Source organism: Rhinolophus ferrumequinum, chromosome 21 (assembly GCF_004115265.2).
Source record: "Rhinolophus ferrumequinum isolate MPI-CBG mRhiFer1 chromosome 21, mRhiFer1_v1.p, whole genome shotgun sequence".
Classification (NCBI taxonomy): Eukaryota; Metazoa; Chordata; class Mammalia; order Chiroptera; family Rhinolophidae; genus Rhinolophus; species Rhinolophus ferrumequinum.
In genome coordinates this window covers 30936709-30957065 of record NC_046304.1, presented here as the reverse complement: position 1 = coordinate 30957065, position 20357 = coordinate 30936709, and positions in this window count along the sequence as shown.

Here is a 20357-nt window from a genome sequence, read left to right as displayed (position 1 = left end):
CCAATTCATCCATGAAATGAAGCTAATTTGCTGAAAATTAATTTACCAAACCAAATGGCTAAAATCCATTTTGCCATGCAACAGATCTGCCAAAACTCAATCCTACTGATGAATATTTTGGTAAATGACTTGTTTAACAAACTTATGAAATCTGGTAATTATGATTTAAACAAATTAAGAGAAAGGTTTAAGAGCTTTAATGGGAACATTTTAACAAAATGTTCAAAAAATAACAAAAATATACAATTTGGTCCCTTCTGCTGAAATATAATTTTATGAACATTACAATTCAAAGTATTACTATTAGAATTCTAAGTATATGTATATCTTTATTTCAAAATGTGAATTATAGATTCTATAACCAAAGTTTTAATTTTATATGGGGATTTTTTCAGATTAATGTAATTAAAAAAAACCCTTTTATTCATTTTGGATTTGTAATCTTTACCAGTTGTAGGATTCATCTGGCAATTTCAGGTAGCATTTTAAATTTCAGTTGTTATATCTAGAAATTAGTTGCCACAATTTATTATGCGACATGGTTGTTGCTCCTTTCACTTCCTAGCTTATTTCTACGCATAGAATCCATTATATTTATCCCTTCAGGACATGCATGTCTTACTTCCACACTTGGACACTTTTACTATTTGATATTGAATCTTTCTCCTAACAGCTAATGAGTTGAAGTTCTCAATTTCTTTTTGTCGGATACCAAAATTTCAGCATTTCATAAATGATGTGATTCTTTCAGGTAATTCAGATCTTTTTAGAGGCTTTTCAATGTTATTTTTTACTTTACAAATTTAAAGCAAGTCAGGTATAATGTATAATTTTTAGGAATTAACTGTAACTTTAATCAGGGTAATTTTAATTTTAAATCATTATTAAAAAGTAAATACTTGCGTATATACGTATATTATAAACATATACCTGGATGTACCATTCAGGTATATGTTTCAAGACATTTATATATATTTATATATGTTTAAAATATATACATTATATATTTATGATATATACTATTTAAATACAGACATATTTCAAAAATATTTTTATCAGTAGTGACCAAAAGTATATAGTCTTCTTAAAACTGTTAACAGACTTATGAAACCTGTTGGAAACCATTTTTGACAATTAGTACATTTGGTAAATTTGACAAATGAATCAGTTGGCAAGCTGATGACTTAGGAAATGGCCTTCAGCAATTAATTATGTTAAACTGATCATTCATAAAATTGGTTAGTCTTCCATCTTTATTTCTGTGAATGGTTACATGATACCATCCCATATTATAACATGGCCATGACTCTGAACGGAGAAAACGTGTTCAGGATTAGACACTCGATTCAGGTTGGGCAAATCAGAATTTTTCTCAGAAGTTCGGTTACTGGGACCAGTTAAAGAAAACTGGTGGGGCTCTATGGTATGTTGGTTCTGATGAAAGTTGGGTGGACTGACAAAGACACATGGACTCAAGAGGTGGAGAAAGCCAACTTGAGGGAAATAAAGATAATCAGATAGGCATAAAAGAGCAGAAATAAGATAATGACAAAAAGGTCCTGAAAGTAATTCAGTGCCCTCCCTATGTTCTTGATACTGATCTGCATGCTTCTCTCAGAATGCCTTGGGTTAAGGAGACGCCCCAGTGTGCTAAAGATAAATCTTCCTTTTTGGTAAGCTGATTAGTGTTGGGTTTCTGTCACTTTCAAATTAAAGACTTGAAACAGATAGACGTTGAGCAAGTCACCAATCAATAGGGATAGTGATGGTGATGATGATGTTATGACAATAATGATGATACAATAATTTTTAAAAATGCCTTCAGTTGATGTATATTCTTCGGTAATCTAAATGTTCTGTAGTATTTTTTCAGCAACTACTACACAGCAAGTGATGAGCTAGGTGTCAGGAAGACAGACGTGAAAATTAAGTCTCTCCCAGATGGACAACTAAACCATCATGTATTAAGTGTTATTGATAAAAACATGCAGAATTCAAATCCAGAGAATATTAGAAATTGATTCTCCTCACTCCTTTGTAGCAATATTTCTACTAACAAATGAATACTCGATGTCTTTATATCAACTTGAATAATTAGCCTATAATAACAAATGTCTCATTATGATTGGACACATTAAAATCGGTCGGTAAATAATATTCTTGAATTTCACAGTGTGGATATAACACAAAAGTATCATATACTGATAAGTAACCAAGTTACATATTCTGTTTAAGGTAAGAAGGGAATATGCTTTCTAATAAAACTAGACAATTATTAATAATCCATGGCATTGTAAAGCAGAGTGGATTTATATTCACAGCATTTTCTTCATGAAGTTATTGAGTGATGCTCAATATCTCTGAGCTCTAATTATACGAAGATATATATTAATTTCATCTCGTGTAGGAGAAATCAAAGGACAACAGTAAGCGCGGGTTCTTAGTGGTGTACATCAAAAAGCTGCTCCTTACCAAGTCCTTGGAAAAGATGTATCAAATGTGTAGCAAATATGAACCAATTTCCTTCTAAAGCCATTTCTAAAACCGTAGTTTCCACACTTCGTTCTCGTATTAAGGAAAGGGATTTACATGATTGCCACATTTGAATAAACTTACATAATTCTGGGCTCTTTATTTTGAATTTTGCTTGCCTTAATATCAATTTCATGGCCACAAGATATTATTATAATCCTCAATTAAAACATCGAATAAATAAAGATTTCGTGAATGTTGCAACATTTTCTCCCTACAAATTGGCAAAGCTTCTTAAAAAATAATAATGCCCAGTGTGATCCAAGGTGCAAGAAAACTGATACTGACACACTCATGTGGGAATGCAAATTGGTAGAATGTTTATGTAGGGCAAATAGGCAATATAGAGCAAGAACCATAAAAGTTCTTTGTAAATTTTAGCCCAGAAATTTCCCACTGAGCATTTGTCCTTAGAAAATAACCATTTGCTGTGGACATTATTTATGCACAAGCATATTCATCACATAATTTCTAATAACGAATGGGTGGCAACAGCCTAAGTGCCAACCAAGAAAGAAAAGAAAGATAGAGTACGTAGTGGTCAGTAAACAAAATATTTTTGGAGAATATTAATAGTGTCAATTTGCTTACAGTAGAAAATTTAGATGTAAATGCAGCATATCTGCATATATATATATGAATGGATGATGCTAATTTTGTCCACCCCATCTCTTCATGTACCATAAAGTGACTCTTAGGTCCCAGGAGCGCGATAGCTTTATGTGTGGTAGAGGTTCCCAGTGTGCAGCAATATCTGTGTCCACCTTTTCTACCCAGACACACAGCTAGATGACATAGCCCAGCCTTTTTGCCCTGAGGTGTGGCCTCGCGGCTCCTAAACTTCCCTCTTGTGTTGTCTTTGTGAAGTGTTCAAAAAAGAGTTTTGTAATTTATGATACCTACTGATTTGCTTTCTCACCCCCACAATATCTGGATGGTTTTACCCCAATTGTGTCTGTCTTGTCAATCTGGATGTTATCTCCTGTGGTATCTCCTCAGTAGGTGGCTTTCTCCTGCAAAGGAGCTTCAGTTGGTTAGTTGTGAAAGTTCATGGGGCTCAGAGCATTCCTTTGATCTTACTTTAGTCTCTTAAACTCAACTGCACATCGAAATCTTCAAAGTCTGTTCCACTTTGCACTGCCATTCTCAGGTTGGACTTCAGTAGTTTCCAGTGAGGACTTACAGGCTATGTTTATTTTCTCTTCATAACAGGTCATTAGAGGTCCCCAGGTCTTCTCTTTGTGTCCAACTGCACACTTCCTGGTTTGCTCTCAGTCACTCACATTTGGGGGTTAGTGGGAATACTTAGTATTTTTGTAGATGTTGTTTTGGGGTTTGGTTTTGCTGTTCTAGTTGTTTTTTCAGTTTTATGGGGGAGAAGTGGAGGAATTAAAGCAACAGTAACAACAAACAACTATGTTGTCGCAGCCACCATCAGCACAGGAACCTGAACAAATGTATTTTGAGTCCGTACAGTACAAAGTACTGTGGTTAAAGTGGTGAAGTTAGAGGACTTATGGAAGTATGCAAAAACAGGATGTGCGAGTATTAGAAATAGTCCATTGCACTGGAAAGGAAATGGAAAGGATGTATTGTTACATTTGAATTCTAATTCTAGATTAACCGCTAATTTTTATATGCTTTTTGGTGAGTAATCTGCTATTTTAGTTTCAGATTTCTCACGTGTTAACTAGCTGAATTTAGGTTCCCTTTGGCTTAGACTTCTTATGGTTTTCTGTGACAGGGACATATACTTTGTATTACATTTATATGGCCATGTAGCCCTACTCAGAAGCTTATGGAGTTTTTTCTTTCCAGAATAAAATCTAGTTTCTTTGCTTTGACATCCAGTATCCAGCGTCAACATTCCAGCATTCTCCTTTACCCTGATGATCCCTAAAGCCTCTCTTCTAACTCTGCTGAGGTTATAATTCCCAAATGTATATCAATAATTTGTCACTCCTCTACTTTTGGTCATGTATAGCTTTCTTATTTGGTCTAGACAGAAAATCTTCACCTCTAGTCTGGATGTTGAAATTCTCCCTCTTCAACTCTCCAACGACTTCCCCTAAGAAGACATTATGCATTCATTACCCCAGGAAAAAAAAAAAGGTCATCCTTCTCTAAGAGAACTTTCTCGTTGCTCACGTTCTGCCTTATATTACTGCCAGCTGAATATGTCTCCAGCAGCACAAGATGCTAAAGGAGCAGTGAGGACAGAGTCAGAGAATCTAGAAGGGTGGGTTCACTGAAAAAAGGCCTCCTCATGAGTCTCCCAAGTGAACGTAAATTAAGTGTATCTGGGTGAAAATACTGGGGCAATAAGTGAGGCAAGAAGTTGAAACATTTGCTAACCCAATTACATTTTGGGATATTATAAAGATGTGCTTTCCAGGGATATACCTATGAATATCTAATCTAGTAAAGGAGCACAGGATTACTGCAGACTTTTTTTTTTTTAATTTAATTTTATTTTTTATTGGAGTGACAATTGTTAGTAAAATTACATAGATTTCAGGTGTACAATTCTGTATTACATCATCTATAAATCCCATTGTGTGTTCACCACCCAGAGTCAGTTCTCCTTCCATCACCATATATTTGATCCCCCTTATCCTCATCTCCCACCCCCCACTCCCCTTACACTCTGGTTGCAGACTTTTAAAAATGCAGAATTGGGAAATATTAGTGATATGTAGACAAAATTTTTAAAAAATTCTATACATTTTTTTGAGTCTAAATCTCTAGATTGGGTTCTTTATATATCCTAATTGCCTAATCTAAGACATCTCCATTCAGAAAAGCAAAACAATGTTGCATTATATGATAATCTGCATTAGAATTAAAACAACAGATTGACATCATTTTATCTAAGTAAATGAAAGTCATTTATATCAATCTTGTATAGAAGGATTTTTAAAGTTGATGTTATTTTAATCATAACTAGCTATTTTTATTTTCTCTTATTGTTTCCATCATGCAGTAATGTGGCGATCAGCATGAACAGTATTAGTCAGCACTCACATACACATCTATATGTAGTGTTGTGTTAGGTCCTCTAAAATAACTGCTTACGAAGGCCTGACAATTAAGTTCGCGAACTTGTTGCACTGATGTTGCTAACCTTTTTTGATATCAGAGGGATTATTTGTTATGAATTTGTACCAACTGGACAAGCAGCTAACCAAGTTTATTATTTGGAAGTGCTGAAAAGGCTGTGTGAAAAAGTTAGACAACCTGAACTTTTCGCCAACAATTCATGGCTCTTGCATCATGACAATGCACCAGCTCATGTGGTGAGAGAATTTTTAGCCAGTAAAGAAATAACTGTATTGGAACACCCTCCCTACTCACCTGATCTGGCCCCCAATGACTTCTTTCTTTATCCGAAGGTAAAGGAAATATTGAAAGGAAGACATTTGCTGACATGCAGGACATCAAGGGTAATGCGACGACAGCTCTGATGGCTATTCCAGAAAAAGAGTTTCAAAATTGCATTGAAGAATGAACTAGGTGCTGGCATCAGTGCATAGCTTCCCAAAGGGAGTACTTTGAAAGTGACCATAATGATATTCAGCAATGAGGTATGTAGCACTTTTTCTAGGATGAGTTCACTAACTTGATTGTCAGACCTCATATGTATGTGTTTCTTGCCTATAAAACATAGAAGAAATGCATTGATATGCAGCATGACCTATTTACAATGTGTCAGGCAAAGAACCAAGCACACTACATTTTAATTCTCAATTTTATAAAAAGGGCATATGATCTCCAATTTGAAGGTCGAAAACATTGAAACTCAAAGAAGTTAAACATTGAAACTCAAAGAGGTCCACAGTCACACAGTGTGTTAGAGATAAGCTCAGTTTCCAACACAGCTTTGTAATTCCAAAATGATACCCTTTTCATCTACAGATACTAAGATGCTTCTAAGAGCACTCTATTAGAAACAAAAACAAACTACAATGAACTTTAATTAACTTTTATAAAATGACTTTTTAATAAAAATGACTACTAAATGATACTAGCAGGATGTTTAGAACTTATGGACACATACTTCTTTTAGTTTAATGCTTGGTTTAATCCTCCAGTGATTCAAGTGTGTATAAATTCAACTTAGAGCTAGCTCTTTCCAGGTAATTTTTTGTAAATTTTTATTTCTGTCTGTCATTCTGTGAAAGCTTTCATTACTCATTAAGGCCAATATATTTTTATTATTAGTCCTGTGGTGGCATGATTAATAAATCTGCATCCAGACAACATAAAATACCAATAGCCACACCTGTTACAATACTTTGTGAGCTATTATTGTGTGAAAGCCGCTGAGACATTTATGAAACTTGCATATTGCGTCTTTGCTTTATAATTAACACATTTAAATAATAATTCCATTTAGCACTATTTATAGTGATAGTAAAGTGATAATTAATAGGTAGTATAATCATGAGAAAAGCATTAAATCGATGATCCTCAGACTTCCTCTGGTGCTATCATTACATAGGCGAGTTTTCTGTAGTCTCTCCTCACCATTTATTAGTCATTTATGGGCTTGTGTTATTACCTTATAAGCACATTTAAGACTATCTCATGCTCATTTTAGTTATTTGACTGTAGTACTTTATAAAAAAATGTACTAAGTATCATTTTGAAGAACGAATTTAAGCAAAAGTTCCTATTTAATTCATTAATATCACTCCTACTTCCACTCAAAATGCTGAAATAAGACCACTGAAGTCGTTTTTATAGTCATAAAAAGTAACATTAGAAGTACAATTTAATGTGAATGTTGTAGAACTGTGTTTTCATTTCTAAATCACTAAATTTTATTTCCTAAATTTTACCCCTGTCTTCCTTCTTTATGTCCCATATACCCCCTTTTGCCCACTTTGATTCATGAGACTAGAAAAACTGTCATAATTTCAGAAGGGCTCCCATTTTCAATAAGAGAACTATGAGTGGGAATAGAGGAATGCAGACAAAATGGAAAATTGCAATTAGAAAAGTCCGTAAGAAGCCTATATGGAGAAGGTTTATCTTTTAAAAAGGGTTATCTTCTGTAGCTTTGAGGAAAGAAGATTCCAGAAGGGAATTTCCAGATGGAGACAAATGACTCTGACTTTGTTTCTGAATGTCACCACCCTTTGTAATTTTCTTCATTACTTTCAACCCATAGCACCATATATGCTTCTTAAAATTCTGACTCAAGTATAGGCAAACACTCTTCCTCTTGAAAAACTCTTATGATGTTTGCATTGAGAGTTTTGTAAAGACAAAGATTTAAAAAATCGCAGCCAATAATACACAATCCAATTATTTATAGTTCAGGTGCTAAATACCCCAGGATAGAATAAGAACTTGTTACAGAATGAATTATCCAGATTTTTCCAGTTCTTTTATAACTTGCAGTTTCTTCTCTAAACAATATTGGTGTAAAATTTCCTCTGTCTTTAATGATAGCATGATGTCAAGATTTGGAGAATTTAGTTCTGATTCTGTCACATGAATTGGCCTTATAATATAACTCTATCAAAGTCACCTAACCTCCCCATATACAATTTTACTCTTGAAAATAGCAAAATAGTTTCTCCTATAAGATAATCTATAAAATAGGACATCTATAGAAATGACAATTTATAGGATTGTCATAACTTTCAAATGAGATAAAATATGAAAATATAGCTCAATGAATGTTTCTTTAAGGAGTAAAAAACGACTTACCCAGAGAAAACTTCAATTTTTTCTCTCTAGTTTTTTTTTTTTTTCCCATATAGAGGAGACTCTATCTATTAATACCGTAATAGAGAAATTCACCTTCAAGATAAAACTTGATTTTTCAGAACCCTCTAGAATTTTTTCCATTCAGCTTCTGATCTTTTATAGCATCTGTATTTCACAGTTAAATTTCTTTCCAGGCTTATGCTGAATAATATTTTAAAGCAATAATTAAAAGTAAAGCACTTATTGCCTCAATTATTACCTAAGTTTTTATTTGGTGTGTTTTATGATAATACATACAGGTGACAACTACTCCTCTTAGTCATCTATCTATATATCTTATACTATCATTTAGTATATAGAACATTATAAAAAATCAATTAGATTATTTGCAGATAGCCTATAATTTAGATAATTATCCTGTATTGGGAGACATTTTTAATTCAGAGATAATTTGAGTTGACATGCAAGTGTTGCAAAAGATCAGTGGTTTCTTAACCTAAAGAAATGTTTCTGGAATTCTTTTATAGCCCCAAAGAGAAGCGATATGAACTTTTATATAGTTACCTACAAAATATTGCCTTAAATTCCCTGAGCTTTACTTAACCTTCTATAGTCCAATAGTCTATCTCCACTTAACCAGCTATTTTTCTGCTGAAACAGACCCTTGCTTCATCTGGCAATCCTTTAGATTCAACTGAGCAAAGAGATTGAAAAAAAAGCCTAACAGTCCCACATGAGCTAAAGCCAATTATCAAAATGATAGAAGAACCCTAACTTCCTCTCATCCTGCTTTGTGCACAAATGTTTGTGCTTGTGCATACACTTGCCCAGCCTGCAGGCCACAGCCTCGGGTGAAGCACTGTTGATAAACTGATGACATTGTGACCAAGGATGCAGAAAAACTGAAATCCTTTCCTGCCTTTTATAGTGACTCTGTTTTTATACTCTGGTGGGATCACTACAGGAAGTAGATATAATGATGGAAAGTTATATGGGAAACATAGTTTTTCAGCAAACCTGAGGAGCCTTCAAGGACGCCTTATGCACAGCTTTTGTAAAAATTGATTTAGAATATTAATCTTGGATTGAAGAGAAGCACACCTTCCTATTCCTCTGTTATGTAGACTCTCTAATAAGATTCACTTTTTTTTCTTTTTCTTTCTTTTTTTTTTTTTTTGGTGGCAAGACACAACACTTGATAGATGAAAAGTCAGAACTCTTTGTTACTTATAGTTCTAAGTAAGAGAAGGCTGCCAGGCAGACCCACACAGATGATGCCCAGGGGACAGGTGAACAACATCCTGGAAATGTAGGAGGGAGCTTTTGTATGCCCAGCGGGGTGGGCTTACCTAGGTTTCATGAACTCCTTCATGAATTGGCTAATTTGAATAATTGGGGGGGGGCTCCAGATCATAGAGGCTGTCCTTAGTTGTCTGGTATTTGGCCGTGCAGTGATCAGGGCAGGTGCATAGAATCCCCAGAGTGTGAGAACCTGTCATGCAGGGTGTCATGCGGGGTCTCTGGTCCCGCTCCCCACATAAGAATGCAGGACATGGTGAGGCCAAAAAGGAACACTCACGCAGCCATAGATAGGGGAGTCATACCACTATAGTCTCGCTGGCGGCTGGGTTGGAGACACAGGAAGCAGGAGCCACACGATCCGCAACCCTCTGTCCGATTCTCTGCCAACCAACCAACCTCACTTGCTAACTGCAATCCGCACTTGCCAGCTCAGCCACCATCTTCTAACTAGCCCCCATTTGCTGCTAGCGTAGCCACGGCAGTTATATTAGTGGCCAATGGCTCACTGGTTACAGCTAACGGCCAACTAGTCACAGCAGATGGCCATCCAATCACAGTTGATGGCCATTTACTACCTGAGCCAGCACCTTTCCACGTGAGGCCGAGAGCCTGGAAACTGCACTCCTGGCTCTGTCCCCACAGAACCCCGTAAGGGGGACTAATTGGGGTGTGGATGTAATCAACTGCTTAGCAGGGAATTGACCCTGACCCAATCTAAAAACTAGGTCAAGACAGGATTGCACACAAACAAACAAACCTACCTCATATTAATACCATTCTCTATCCCCTCACCGCACGTGAAATCGTGGTCCCCTGACTTGAAACTCTGAAAAAGTAAACCAAGGGAGGAACAGGCTCAAGCCAACAAGTTCTTTGGAGCATGCTCTGGCCACCAGACTCAGGACCTCCATGAATGTGATGAGAATCCTAGAGAGAGTCCAAGAGAACAGAGGCCCCTAGAACCCACAGCAGTTTTGTTCTCTTGTCGATAAGGTCCAGTCAATATCTTAGATCTCTAATTGCTGGCAGCACCTCCTCTCTTAGGGAGATAAAAAGTGAGGAGGGAGTTGGGGGGAAGTAAGCACGGATTTCGTCCAAAAACTCAGATTCTAAAGACATGGCATGAAGACACCTGAGTCAAGAACCCCCCGAAGTGCTTTTTGACAGAGTTGTCTTTAATAATCAGTACCTTGTATGGGATTGGTGCTGACCTAAAAACAAATCCAAGGATTATTCGGAAGTCGGTGGATATCTAGACTCTCTAACAAGGTTTGAAAGGCCTTTCATGGCATAGGTCTCAATAGCATTTATTTTCTCTTGTCCAGATGCCTTCTGCATGTCATTTACTCTAAAGCTGTGTGAGCTTGCATTTTGTTTGCCGTCAGGTGCAAACACAAGTTATAGAATATTATGATGCAATAAATGCTATCTTAGGGTTCACTGCAGAGAATCAGTTTGGCTAGACAGCACAAAGTGAGGCAGTACATGGTAAGATGATATCCGTGGGGTTAGCCAAGGTCATAGCCTAAATCATACGTATATATCAAGATAGACAGAGTTTGGACTTCTTCCTGAGGGCAATGGGAAATCATTGAAAAATTTTAACTGTGGAAGAGATATGATCATATTTGAATTTTAGTAAGGCAATTCTTACTATGGTATGTATGATTGTTGAGGGTGGCCAAATGGAATTTTAAAGACCAATTACATGACATTTAAGATGAGAAACGTAGGTGATCCATACTAAGTTCTCAGAGGGTGAAATGGAATGAAACGTGTCTAATGGGCGTTCAGTAGACGGGAGCAACAGGATTGGGTGATTCATGGGATGTGGGGAGTTTATGACAATGGTGGGAATGATTACTAGGTTACATCATTTTATCTTGAGCCACTATCCTGAAGGAAAGAAAAACCCTGAGGTACCTTGGCTGGAACCCTGATAAAGACGTGCTCTCTCCTGGGTTCCTTCTGGAAAAACCCTCCCTGACCTTTAATATTATTATTAAGCATCATGTTCCCTAGGATGCTTCTCCTAGAGTCCTTTGCATGCCAGTGTCCTTAGTGATAACTCTGTAATAACAGTCATCGAAGTATATTGTGATTTTGGCTTTTTCACGTTTACTCCATACCATCTTGTGAGCTGCCTGAAGACAGAACCTGAGTCGGTCACCTCTGTGTGTCCGATGTATTGCATAATACATGATACAAGGTGCTCAATAAATATTAGTTGAAAGGTGTGAGGAAGGGAGAACGGGAGATTAGTAAATGGGTTATTTTCTCTAGTAAACAACGAAAACAAAATTTTATTGTCTTAACACAACAGATGTTTATATATCACTTTGTAGTCCTAGACATGTTGTAGAGTGCTTCTGGGTAAATGTACTTTAAGTTCCTCACCTCCATTGATGAATCAAGGACAAGACTGCTTTCACCTTGTGGTTCTACCCACTATCTTTTGACTTTAAGGAAATTCAGTCAGCATCTAGAGGAGGAAAACATGAGGAAAGCATACCAAATACCCCTCATGTGAGAATGAGATTATGTGTACTCAGAATTTATTGCAAGACTTAGATTTATATCCAATCTTAGAGTAAGGCAGTTTGGTGAATTAAAAAAACAACAACAAAAAAACAAAAAGCAAACAAAAAATCACTGTTGAGTGCTAACAGTTTCTAATATAAGAGGATATAAAAAGGAAGGGAAGGAGATAGGGAGGGAATCTAAGTGATTGCATATGACTAGAGTGCAGAAAATAAGAGTCCGAATAAGTCCTGATATGTCCTAACATTCAAAGAGGAGAATTAGTTACATACTGTGTGATTGATGACTTAATAAGCATTGTGACAAATGTGCTAAGAACATCGCTATTATACAGATCCAGAATCATGAATTGTAAAGTGAGGATATATACAGTCACATAATAACTTTTTATATCACTATATGGGTAGTATGCCACAATGTGAGGGTATTCATGGCTTCATATATTACTTTAAATATCTCATCTCTTACACATGTTATTTCGTGTATAATAACTTTGAATTGTTATACTGCCTGAGTTTCCCTTCTCATTCAGAGAAAGGTTAAAGAGTAAAAACTTGGCAAAGGGAATTTTTTTTGGTGACACAATATCAGGTAACTTATTATTCAGAAATGTAACATTGGAGTATGCAGAGCAGAGATTAATGTACATCTGCTTAAAACTCATAACCTGATCTTTTTCTTGCAGTCACTTACTGCAGCTTGGTACTTAGAATTTATGGTATGAATTTTCTAAGAACTTCGGTCTCAGGAGGTATCCTTACTATGCAAAATATTCCACTACTTACCTAGTGCATTTATGTGTTTTAACTGACTTGTTTGTACATTTATTTTTAAACATAAAATTAGGTTTCCTTGCTTGAGTTTTACAGCAAAATAAGCATATTCATAACCTTGAAGGAGTAATGGCCAAATTATTGACACTCTGCCTCTAGAATCACACTGTAGTAAATATGTCTTAATGTGCATTCATGAAATTGTAACAGGCAGTGACATTACGCAACCTGAAACCACCCAAGATGTGAATGGGTGAGTATGTTAAAAGGAAAATGTAAATCTAAAACCTGACTTAAGAACTTCATGGTTATTCTGCTAGATACTTGACATGGAATAACCCATTAAAACATTCTTCTCCTTTTCAATTATTTTTTTTTTAATTCTCAACTTCTTTGTCTTACTGACTACACAGATTGTTTTGAGGATAAATTACATATATACATATATTACAAAAGCTATTTAATAGCAAGTTGTAATCATGAAAGCCCATCTCTCCTACCAAACTTTTCCAAATTGTGATGACACAAGGAGTTTATAGGATCATCTAAGAAATAAAATCTAATACCAACCTGTCTGTTTATAATATTTCTTTCATGTTGGTACATTGAGGTTAGAATCCTTGAAATTATAGTAGAAACAACAAGTTCTTGCAATCCTAGAATAACTTTGCAATTGTTGTGATTTAGTTAGATAAAATTTTATGTAGGGTATATACATCTCATTTGTAAGTAAAATTGCTTTATATTATTTTATTTTATTCTTTATATCCACTTACTATATCAAGTTATGCTAGCTATAATGAGTTTTGGTATATTAAAAAATGTATAAAGTGTCTTATATAAAGTGTCTGTAGGGGTGCATTTATCTTTTTGAATATGTGTTTTGGGTTTCTTTGATTGCAAATTGGTGTAGCCACTATGGAAATTTGTTTGGAGGTTCCTCAAAAAATTGAAAATAGAGCTACATTATGTTTTATGTGGTATTGTATATCTGCTCTATCTTAATATCACCAGTTGGTTACATTTTGTGTCAATCATGTCCAGTGCTTATTTTGAATTGCAAAAATTACAGCCATGTATTCCAATTTATTTGCACAAGACTACTTTTGAAAAATAAGTGCTTGGGCATTTCTTTCTGATCTTCTGTATTCAGAATATTTCTCACTTAAAAAATTATTTAGAATTTCTTTCAGAGGTAATCTCTGACTCTTAAACTCTGTCATTCTCTATATGAAAGTACATTTATTTCTTTTTCAGTCTTAAATAATAAATAAACCATGTTTATAATTTTAGCTCGACAATTTTTTTAAAAACATTGGAAATTATTTTATTGTTTTGGCTAATGAAAAGTGTATTGTCTAGTTGTTTCAGTGTACAAAATATCTGTTTTCTTAATGGAAGCTTTCAAAAAAACAACTAGGAATATATTCTACACTTATGATTACTTATTTAAGCATTCCAAAAATATAGTATTAGCTTATTTATAAACAGCACATTTGAAGGCCATCTTTCCATTCTGATATCCAGACTTGGATTCCCTCTGCTCTGCTAGTGTGCTTGGTTGTGAATTACAGATATTGTTATTTATTTTCCAGAACAAGTATGCAAGACTAAGGGTTACGTTTCCTAGGTTTTCAGTAGTTTGACATACGCTGTGAGTCTCAAATGTGATAAGGATTTCATATGCCTCATTAGCGATATCACGTCCCCTGTGCTTTCTGAATATTCTTTTGTCCTTATTGTAGAAATTAGCTATTATCGCAAAAATACTGTGTAACGGACTGCCAAAAAATGTGGTTCCTGAATGAAATCCTCTTTTATTATTAATTACATGTCGATGGGTTGGCAGATGGTCTCCCTAGTTTCAGTTGGGCACGTTCCTACACCTGCAGTCCTCTGAGTAATGTGGCCTTGCTGATGTTGGCCACACTTTCTTACGTGTTAGGGATTTGCTGACTGTGAACTGCTGGCGGATGGACTTCATTTCTCTCCATATATCTTTTTTCTATCCCTCTCTTAGGCTAGCCTATATGTGTTCTCATGGCAGTGGCAAGAGGACAAAAATGGAAACAACAATATACAAGTGATTTTTCAAATGTTTGCTTATGATAAATTTGGAAAATCCTATTGGCTAGAGTAAGTCATGGAGAACAAACCCTGAGTAAGTGTAGGAGCATACTACCAATAAGTGTGGACACAGGGAAGTAGGAAAAAAATGGCACCATTATTAGAAGCAATCAACGCATAAATACAAAACATGAAAGACACACTCATTGTCTTCTGTTTTGATCCATACAATGATTTTTAAAGGAACAGTCCTACTCTAATTAAGAAAAGCAAGCGAAAACAAGCAGAGGCCCTCAATCACATATTTCATCTGCAGCTGTGCCTTTCCATGTTAGCTGAACAGCAATCCAACTGATAAAATGAGGTGTTTTGTTAATCAGATACTATGGGTAGTGAGCGGCCTAAAGATCATTTGGTATTTTCTAATTTACAAAAAAAGAAGGAAAAATAGAATCATTGTACTCACAACTCATATTAACCACTAAATAAAACACAATTTTTATGTGGTGATTCCAAAGCTTGTTGAGAATCTTGTAATAGTTCAGGATATACACAATGACAATACTTTTCGTTGTAATATCATGAAGGTAAGAGGTAAAAGAACTTTTTTTTTTAGTTGTTGAAATTCCAGTAACCTGCTCTTACTTTGACCTTTAAAAAATGCCTCAAGGACAGAATTTTCTTAATTATTTAATCACATACACACACACACACACACACACATACACACACACATATCTTTATAGCATTTTGCAAGTATATAGTTATTTAGAGAGAAGGTATCTTCTATTCGACATTTTTGAATCTTATTGAGCAATCCTCACAGAGGGGAATCCACAGGCATTTGTCTTCAGTGCAATCATTTGTAACCTGTTTGGATAATTGAACTGTCAGCTTGGCCTGAGCCAAGGTCCCCTGGCCTTTAGAACATTTGTTTGCTTTGTAATAGTCAGTGCTTTCATTTTCATATGCCTTGTTAGTGCAAATAACACTGCCTCAAAACTGCTATTAAAGAGAAAAAATGCTCAGTGCTACACAGGAGAATAAACTGCCAAAATAATGTATATGTAATTGGAATGATAAGTAATCTGTCACCAAATCTGACATATCAGTTTTATTTCTCTTCCCAGAAATCTCCAGCCTGACTTTCTTATGCTTCAGCTGTCTTTGTTAAGCATAAATATTTTAAATTTTAATTTTCGCCTGTTTTGTAACCTGATTTGTCCCAGAATCCTACCAAAATATATTCATAGCTGAATGGAAATACAGTGCATTGATGCAATTCTGAGAATTATTTATGCTTCTTTTGTTGGTAGACATATCCTAAAGAAACAAAACAGCTAAACATATTCCATACAAAAGCATCGTCCCTTTTGAAACTTCTTTTACAAATGAATTCTAGGTTCATTTTGACCATGCCTAAGACTAGCAAGGCAAGATGTCAAAAACTTTTCGGAGCACAAGTAGCTAATGTCACACCTCAGACTGACCGAAAATCATTTCAAGTTCATTACAGAAAAGCAACAATACGGTTGCTAGTTCAATTAGTCTGTAAGCAACAAAAATTAAACTGAAAAATATTACAAGCAATGCTTTCCTTGTAGGGTTTGGAGAACACTGTTCTTTGTCCGGCTTCCCTCCTTCTCGGACACTCACTAAACAACATACCCTCAGGGTTTGTTGTTGGAAATTGCCAAGGTTGCAAAGACAAAGCTTGATTTCAACAGAAGAATAAAGCAAAGAAAATTAAATACAGCCTGCTTCTACTATTCAGGACTTTTTTGTTTTTGTTTTTCTTTATGACTATCTACAGGAAAAGGAAAAGGGGGCTTCTTGCTTTTTAATTACTCATATTCAAGTGTTCAGTTCATTCCTCAATGAATAGTTAATACAATATGTTACATGAAATGACTTGGGTTTTGTGTCTACTTGTTAACATTTACACTTTATTAGGGAGCAGAATTATATTTTGACTCCCAAGCAGCATTCCTAGGCCTCCTAGGAAACTATGCGTGTGACATTATTTTTAGAAAGCTAATATTTGTACTCTCACCATCAAATCTGCCATTGTCGGGTATTCTAGACTTATATCCTCATTCTATAATAAGCATGATATTTGATAACTTAAAAATGTAAGCTGCTTTCTGATTTGCACTGCTATATGTGATTTTTATATAATAGTAAGAATGAGGAATCTAAGAGCAGTTTCGGACAAGTGTAATTAGAAATTAGAATTTCTAGGATTGAGCCTCCCTTCTTGGGAGGTATAAACACAAAACCCAATTTTGACTATTTTTCTTTGAGCAGCAGTAACAGCTAGGTCTTAATCCATTCAGGTTGCTCCAACAAGTATATAATAAACTGTGTGTCTTATAAACAACATACATGTATTTCTTATAGTTGTGGAGGCTGGGAAATCCAAGATCTTGGTGATTGACTTTTTGCTGTAACCTCACATGATGGAAGACAAGGGATTTTTCTGCGGCCTCTTGTACAAGGGCACTAATCCCATTCATGAGGGTGCCACCCCTGTAACCTATTTGTCTCCCAAAAGTCCCATCTCCTAATACCATCACTTTGAGGGTTAAGATTTCAACATATAAATTTTGGAGGGACACAAACATTCACACCGTAGCAAGCCACTGGACTAAAAACAATCTGAGATGAACTCAGGTCCTCCCTGAAAACCTGGTCTTGGGCTGCATCAGATAGCAGATATTCTGAGTAAACAGGAATGGATGATCTGGAAGCATTTAGTAAAGTGGGGAAAAGTACTATCCCTAAAAGGCATGTATAATTCTGGCAGGCTCCTCTGAAGTACTAATTCATTCATTTCTTTATTCATTAATTCTAACAAACATTGGGTGAAGACCTACCCTGTACTAAATATTGGGAGGTCAAAGCAGGAGGTGTGAAAGCAGCAGCCTTGGAGTCTATCTTGAAGACGGACGAAAGGGCTGATGGATTCCAAATGAGAAGTAATTCTGGAGAATATGAAAGAAGGAGTCCAAAGGGGTATGCAAAAGATATGTTTGGATGGGCACCACTAAAGAGAATGTAGGGATAAAGTTGATACGTAGATGTACATCAGTTTACGGAAGAGTGGGTAGCACCCAAAAATAATTCAAGCTCCAAAGACATGGTCTGCTTGATACTAAAGAGTTGTTTTAAAATAGTCAACAAATACTATAAAAAGAGCAGCAAAATCAGAAACAAGGGTCGTGTAGTTAAGTAGGATCTAAAGTTGAAATTAGTTGCACAAGTGAGGGTCGGATGTCAAGAGTGGGAGCTCATTAGTTTCAACAACAAGAGGGCCAGGTCAGAAAGAGCGCTATGGTAGCTGTAAGCTTGCCCTAGGATATGTCTATCTGCATATTTGTCTTAGACATGCACACTCTCCCACTGTTCTGAATAAAGGGAATATATTGTTTTATAGTATAAAATACTACATGTTTCTTTGCTAAAATGTGCTGAATTCTAAAGAGTAGAGACTCTCAACACCCAGAGGTACTTGTTGTAATCAGATGGCTCCCCTTTTCTTTATATAGGTAGAAAACACCACACATAAAAACTTGGTCACTTTCTTCACTTACCGTCTCCAGTGGTTTCTTAGATAATATAATATTACTCTCTGCATTAGAAAAGGTCACTATTTTAGACTACGATGGCATGTTTCTCTCTTTCAAATAATATCTCTGAAAGGCTCCTGGACTGTGATTTGAATCAATCACTCTTTAGCTGATCAAGTCACATCAAAGAAAAATGACAGGATCAAAAAAAATTTCACTTTAAAAATATAGTTCCTGAATAAAAGCAAGGGAAGAAACGTTACTAAAAACAGTAAGTGTGCTCTCTACTTTGACCACTGGTTTGCTGTTTACCTCCATGTTTTTCACTGAATGTATGGTTGCATTTTCACAGAAGGTATGGTCAAGCATAGGTTTGCCTAGAGTAATTCATCAAGGATGTGAATCTTGTGATCTCCTGTGACTTGAGATTCTTGTCCCCAAAATACCAAGGCCATCTAGATATAACTGTAAAAAAAAAAAAAAAAAAAGAAAAAGAAAAATTCAAGATAAAAATTCATTTAAAAAATATATATGTATTCTGGTTATATATAATTTTCAGTAGCCATATATTGAGCTCTATATGCAATCTCTGTTTTCTATAAACATAAAAACTATATCTTTCTATTGTAGATGTTAGGTCAAACATAATATCCTCTCCAATAAATCTTACTTCTAATGAAAGATTAGCAACTCCGATCCAGGCTTGCTAAAATCTCATGCCAAGCTCCTGTTACGATATAATGAATAATTGCCCTAAGCACTTTCTTTCTTTCAGCCTAAATGGTTTATAGATAAAATCCAACCATATTGGATACTTCACCACATATTATTATTAATAATAACTTTGGCACTATACTAATATAACACATTCAATGTGCATTTTTGGGCAATGCTGTTTTTACTCTTTTCAATAATACAAATATTTTTAAAAATCATCATTGGAACTACAAGATACATGGAAATTCAGTCCAATTTCCTGCAGGTCTGTAAGACCCTTAATGAACTTATCTTCTTGACAACTTGCGATGTAGCTGCCCAGATCCACCTCTGAGGAAAGTTATATTCCTGTATGTTACTCAAGAGCATAAGGTGAGTCTGGGTTTGCCAAAAGTTTCATTACAATTTTGTTTCACCTTTCTCTAGAGCGCGGAACTTTGCATAATACCTTACCATTAATGAATTATGCATGTCAGTTTCTATATTCACCCTATTATTATGTTTAGTCTTTAAGCATATTTATAGCAGGGTTTTCATGAGCTCATTATACTGTAAATATATTAAAAAGAAGTATACAGTGTCACTGATTGAAACTAACAAAAACAGTCTTAGGGAGGGTCAAATTTATATGCATTAATATATAACAACAAACCCCCAACTGTGATTCACTCTCAATAGCTGAAGTCATTCAAAGACAGGCACTGAAGATTTACTGAAATCTCTAATACATACAGTCCCCCAGTCACTGTAAATTAAAGTTCAGGGCTTAGGGAGTAAATTTATAAAGTTTAAACATTGAAAGTATCAAACTGGAAAACAGTCCTTAATCTTCAGAGCCAGAATCAAGAAATTCAAGGTAAGATTTGACTGAAGACAAACTCCCCTTTATGCCTATATATTCTTTTAATTAAGTTAATATATAATCCTGTGTTGAGAGGCCCGAGTCCACCCCCAGGTTTTTGGTTATTTGCTAGAAAGACTCACAGGAAAGACTTGTTAGTTTCAATCAGTGACCAGCTGCATCAAATAGTGCTAATGTGTGAAGTGTCATGTACTAGAAATTCAGTCCAAGGTTTTTACCAGGAGAAGTTCACATCGATACCCTCTGCCTAGCACAGACCAAAATTCCAAACTCCTA